Here is a 6,390-nt window from a genome sequence, read left to right on the forward strand (position 1 = left end):
GAGTTTTTATGAACAGCTTGCCTGTCCCTTTACCAACACCTTTGACGCCTGACTGAGGGGCTCTAACAGACCGCCTGCAAGGGGCAGCAGGACGCCAACCCTTTCCTGGCCAGATTGGTTCCACAGCAACCTCACGCCATGGTCCCGATCCAGCCTTTGGAGGGTGCAAAAAGGAGCAGCAAAAAGCAGCTCCTTTTTGCGCCTTCCAAAAGACACTGTAGCCGCCGCGGCGCAGCTGTATGGTGCCCCTTTGGTGCTGCATCATCTGGATGCAGTGCTGGAGGTGTGCCATGATGCTATGCACTGTCTGGAGCAGCATGCAGCATCATGGCATCTGTGGGCGGAATCAGGGCATGCATCGTCAGGACACCCTGACTCCATCCACAGGCCAGCCTTTCAGGCCAGTCTGTATAGACTTTGAGTTGATAATTTAGTTACAAAGTCATAGAATCATAAAGCTAGAAGGAGCTTCATGGGCCATCAAATAAAATCCCTTACTCAATACAGGATCTGCAGTTAAAGCATCTGAGCAGGTAGCTGTCCAATCTCTTTTTGAAAATGTCTAGAGAGGTGTCGGTAGGCAATTGATTCCATTGCTGAACCACTCTTACTGTCAAGATGCTCCTTCAAATGTTCAATCAAAATCTGCTTTCTTGTAATCTAAAATCATTAGACCTGGTCCTACCCTCTGAGGCAGCAGAGAATAGGCCTGCCCTCTCTTCTCTGTGACAGCCCTTGAGGTATTTAAAGTGTCATCATGTAGCACTCTACACAAGGATATTTAGGCTCATAAACACAAGGATATTTAGGATCATGTCTCATGGCTTCTGTTCACCAAGCTGAACATGCCCACCTCCTTCAACTTTTCCTCATATGTTTTGTTCTCCATACCTCTATTCATCCTCCTTGCTCTTCTCTGAACCTGCTGCAAGTTGTCTTTATCCTCCTTAAGATGATGTACCCAGAACTGAACTTGGTACTCCCGATGCAGAATGTAGTAGTATGAACTTTGTTTTTTCAGCATAGTGAATAAGGAGAATACACGAGTAACACTTTTCTTGAGAAATTGTCAGGTTTATAGGACCCTTTCCTTGATCTGGGAGTGAGTCATCTGCATTTAATTTTAACACAATAAATATGTTAATTATATCTTTTAATGTTATGTGTTGCTTCCTATCAGGTGGGAAACATGTCCTCCTGATACAGGTGGATTGCAGCTCACATCAGTTATAGCCAACTGCAAGGAACGATGAGAACTGCCATCTGGAGATTCCCTCATTCCCCATCCCTGCTGTGACTCTGTAACTCATACACTGGATGTATTGGGTTGTATCCAGACTTAGCCTTACATAGAGGAGGCCCAATGAAATCAATTGGACTTGTCAGTCATTATCACGTTCAGTCCTATTCACATCCGTTAATTCGCCACAATTCAGAAATGATGTTGAGAAACTGGAGTGTGTCCAAAGGATGGCGATTAAAATGGTGAAGGGTCTGGAAACCATGTCCTATGAGGAATGACTTAGGGAGCTGGGGATGTTTAGCCTGGAGAAGAGAAGGTTAAGAGGTGATATGACAGCCCTGTTTAAATATTTGAAGAGATGTCATATTGAGGAGGGAGCAAGCTTGTTTTCTGCTGCTCCAGAGACTAGGACCCAGAACAATGGATGCAAGCTCCAGGAAAAGAGATTCCAGCTCAACATTAGGAGGAACCTCCTGACAGTAAGGGCTGTTCGACAGTGGAACAAACTCCCTCGAAGTGTAGTGGAGTCTCCCTCCTTGGAGGTCTTTAAGCAGAGGCTGGATGGCCATCTATTGGGGATGCTTTGATTTAGATTTCCTGCATGGCAGGGGGTTGGACTGGATGGCCCTTGTGGTCTCTTCCAACTCCACGATTCTTTGATTCTATAATTTTCTGTAAGTATAACTAACTGAATCGGTGCCAGATTATATTAATCTGCTCCCACTGAATAAATTGTGATAAATTAATTTTGTGGAGTTTAGTGGCAAATGTTGTAGTGCATCACAAGGATCTGTGTAAGTGCTTTTCATGTGCAAGATGTAGTTGCATATAATTCTAGATACAAAGATCACCTACATCCCTGAAGTATTGAGCACAGGAGATTATTAATAAGCATGTTATAGAGAATAATAATAATAATAATAATAATAATAATAATAATAATAATAATAAATTTTATTTATATTTCCCGCCGCTCCCTGTGGATCGAGGCGGGATTACAACCATAATATTATAATATATAATATAATATAATATAATATAATATAATTAAAATCACCCTATGTCTCAGTTTCTACTAAAGCTAACATATATAATGTTTTCTTGTTGTTATTTTGTCCCTTCAAGTAGTTTCTGACTTATGGCAACCCTATCGGTTTTTCTGGGGCCAAACTGTGTGTGACTTGCCAAGGTCATCCAGTCACCAACATGTATATTTGCAGTACTCCTTGATAGAATACAGAGGAAGTTAAGAGTATAATGAAGGCTTGTCCAACAAACATGGTTTCTTGCACATCCTAATCAATCATTTTTAGGGACTGGCTAATTTCTGAAACACCAAGAAGAATATGGCCCAACAGCTTTTAATCCTACCATTTCTTTGCTCTCTGCCAAGAAGCAAAAAACAGAGGTCTGTCATACACCTGTCAAGCCACAATCCAGGAAGAGTATTGTACAAGCCTGTCCTAGACCCATCCCTAGCATGTGGGATGTATATTTCCTAACAGTGTGGGTCATTTTACTTTTAAAATAAACTTTATCATACAGGCCTGCAAAATGATGGTCATAAAATTTTTCTTAAAATGTATGCTGTTTTATAGGATTTGGCATTCTAATCCAAACCTATCTCAGATTTGCTCTATCATGGACCGTTGTCCACAACTTGTTTGACATTTCTGTGTTGTAATATACGTCTTTAATGCAATCATCCTGCAAAGGAATTATCCTTCAAAGAGCAGAAAAGTTGCTAAAGCCTTCTAATGACTTTCAAAACATTCCATTCAATCCAATATGAACACCAAAAATCTGTCCAAAAACACTAAAAAAAAATATCACACTGGAACATCAGCTTCATCCCTTAATCCAAGCTGAGTTACAAATGATTGGCAAAAATGTTGAATTTGTGAAGGATCTGTATGGATTATGACATTTTTATTGTTTCTGTGAAGTCAACACCCCAAAATACATTTAAAAACAGCATGAATTTGGGGGGGGGGAGTCATTACAGCCTGAGTTATTAATAAAGTTGGTAGGTCTTTGAGAACTGATTACTTCACGCATTTCACCAAAACTGCTAGTAACTGTGCAGTGTAGATCAACTGAATCAGTCACACAGACATGGTTGCAATCTCGTAAAAGCAAATGTGGCGACTGAAGTATGGATGCTGTGATATGGATTGTGCCCCAAGACAGTAAGAATCACCCCTGTTTCCTCATAGCAGCATTATGTCCCTCCAGGAAGAAGCTTACTATGAATTATCACTTTATTCATTGTATTTTGCCGACATTATAGTCTTCCCTCAATCTCAAACTGTGTATATAGCTATGCAGCAAAACTATACATTACCCAAAAATTCCCTAGAAAGTGAGTTGGTGGCCCAGTTTTTCAATAGTTTTAAAACTAATAAGTGAGTATTATGCCCTCATACACCTAGACGTCTTCTTTTATGAGGCAGTTCGTTACATACAAAATAAAACATGTAATAAAAAAGTAGAAAATGACTTGGGCAGCTGACACTTAAAGCAAACTTCTCTGTCCTTCTACAAGAGTGTAACATTGTTTTTATTCCTCAGCTGCCAAAAACATCAGAAAGAGTCAGTAAAAACGTCTGTCTATAGGCAGTCATATATGCACCGCACGCTTGACCACTGACACTCGGCAATTTCTACATGCAAAAAAAGACAAATCTCCAGTCATACCTTTTACGATACATTATCTGAACATCCCAGCTACCCTGTATCAGATTGCACAATTCCATTCACTTAACTGATAAGAACCAGATTTCCTCTCTCATTCCATGTTAAAAAATTTTCAACTGAATCTTCATAGATTTAATCCATTTTTCCAGTTATTGCAACTGAAAAGCAGCCTTTCTTTCTCAACACATTTATAAAGGCAGTTCATTTTTTAAAATGAAGTACGTCTGTTAAAACTTATTATCATTATCATTAAAACATCTTTATTTATAGAAACTGCTGCCTGCTTTTCTTATTACAAGCGGCAGGCTTGTGTTGTTGATTCATCATTCTGAATAGTGCCACAAAGAGCCATTTCTCCTTACTAAGAAAGCACTGATCCAAACCTAAAAGTCCCCTTAAAGCAGCAACAAGCAAGGATTCTTCTCTTGATGTGACCAGCACAGGTGTCTTCGGCTGACTTCTAAAAAGACTTGCCTGACTTACATACACAAGGAAGAGCCTAAGCCTTTCTGTAAGCCCTTTGCAGCCCCAAGGTTTCACGAAGAGCCAAAGGAAAAAAGATAGTGGAGATAGGGAAAATAGAAAGGCGGACTGCACAAGCTTCGATGTTCGTACTTAAATCCAGGAACCACTCCTCACCCTCCTAAGTAACCAGCGCTGTTAGAGTTTAACTTACTTGTATGAAGAAATGAAAACAGTTACTACTCTGCTGGGTAGTAAACAACCAAGTATGCCACCTTCCCTGTGCTCTTCTTGACCTCCCACTGACTTACCTAGACAGGTAAATTCCCTCTACCTGTCTTCACCCCACCCTTCTGCTGGCTCCCCAACCATCACACATCTTTCCCTCAACTCCAGCTGTTCTACAAAGGAGGGGGAGCGGGATGAAGGAGTCCTGACCAACCATGTGGGCTTTTCCCACTTCTAGTCTCGACCGTGCATACCGAGCAAAACAGTAAACTTTACTTTGAACACATACTGACCCACCCTCCATGGTGCATTACTTAACATGATGTTTTTGCAGTAAAATGATACCACCCTCTTAAGTAGGAATGAGCGAAGAGATGACGAATGCAGCAGTGTGGCTTTAAAGCTGTTAGGCAGGTTTGGGTTATATTTCCTTTGGTCAATGGGGCTTGCCACCAAAAAGGGCACGTGAAACGGTTCCCACTGAACCCACATTTCTGATCTATTAGAATTTATTGTATGGTCCCAAACTCTTTCAAACCCTGTTACCTGCAGTACTCACACCCTCCGTCTGATAGATGGCACCTTATACTGGTGACCCAATACTCTGGTAAGTGGCATGCTAGCTCTAGGTCAGTATATTTAAAATGTTCTGCCCTCAGAAAACATGTCTGCATCAATCCATGTGTGCAGTGTAGAGAGGCTAGGGCGTGTTCTAGCATGCACACTTAGCACTGCTCGTATATCCTGCAACTATCCCAGTTTGCCAAGGAAGTTCTGATTAATCCTCTGCCATCCCATTTAAAATGCCTGGTTTCTCTCCCTCCTTCCACTTCCCCTTTGTCCTTCTGCTTAGTTCACTGCTGCAAATTCAGTTCAAAGCAAAAAGTAATTGTACTCCTGTTAGGATGGGGAAGAGGAGAGGGTAGAAACTGTTCTTCCCACTAGACTCAGGCAAAGTAAACTGTTGCGCCTCTGCTGGGCATCTTCCTCGTTACAATTTTTAGGTTGGAGTGCTCTCTGGAACCCTAAATCAGCCAGGTCACCCTCTGCGCGCCCATCTGTACCGGGCCATGTCAGCTAAATTCCAAGTGCACTTCTAGATACCTGACTTTGCACCCCTCTCTTGAAGTCTCATCAAGCATTGACAACGGCAGCTTTAGGTTACACTGTGCACCAGTGAAATGTTTGGTGACCAACTAATTTAACATAGGGAGAACAGGCTTTCATGACCATCCATTGAAGATATGACCCCTCACTGTGGGCAAGAGACTTCCATGGATATCAGAGGGCTTATTCCCAGGCACAATAGAAGTGTTGGTCATTACTTTAAAGCCCTACATGCTTGGGCCCAAGTTACTTGAGGGAACGCCTCTCCCTACATAATCTGCCCTGCACTCTCAGAAATCTGGAGAATTATTAAAATACTCAAAGACCAGTTATCAACAACTTCCCATAGAGTGTATGACAGCCAGCTCCCAAGCTATGGAACAACTTACCGGAAGAGTCCGTCTTATCACCTTAGATGTCTTCAAGAAGGCATCTTTCAGTGGCCCTACCCACCCAATCTTATTAAGAACCAAGGAAATCCCCACTTCTGGTTGGTAACTGTATATTTTAGATGATGATTTTTTGTTTTGAACTGTATTTTTTTAGCAATGTTGATTGTTTTACTGTATGGATTTAGATGTTGTTACTGTTTAATAATAAAATAATAAGAATAATAATCAAATTTTATTTCTCATACCGCTATTCCAGAGATA

This window comes from Sceloporus undulatus, chromosome 4 (genome assembly GCF_019175285.1).
Source record: "Sceloporus undulatus isolate JIND9_A2432 ecotype Alabama chromosome 4, SceUnd_v1.1, whole genome shotgun sequence".
Classification (NCBI taxonomy): domain Eukaryota; kingdom Metazoa; phylum Chordata; class Lepidosauria; order Squamata; family Phrynosomatidae; genus Sceloporus; species Sceloporus undulatus.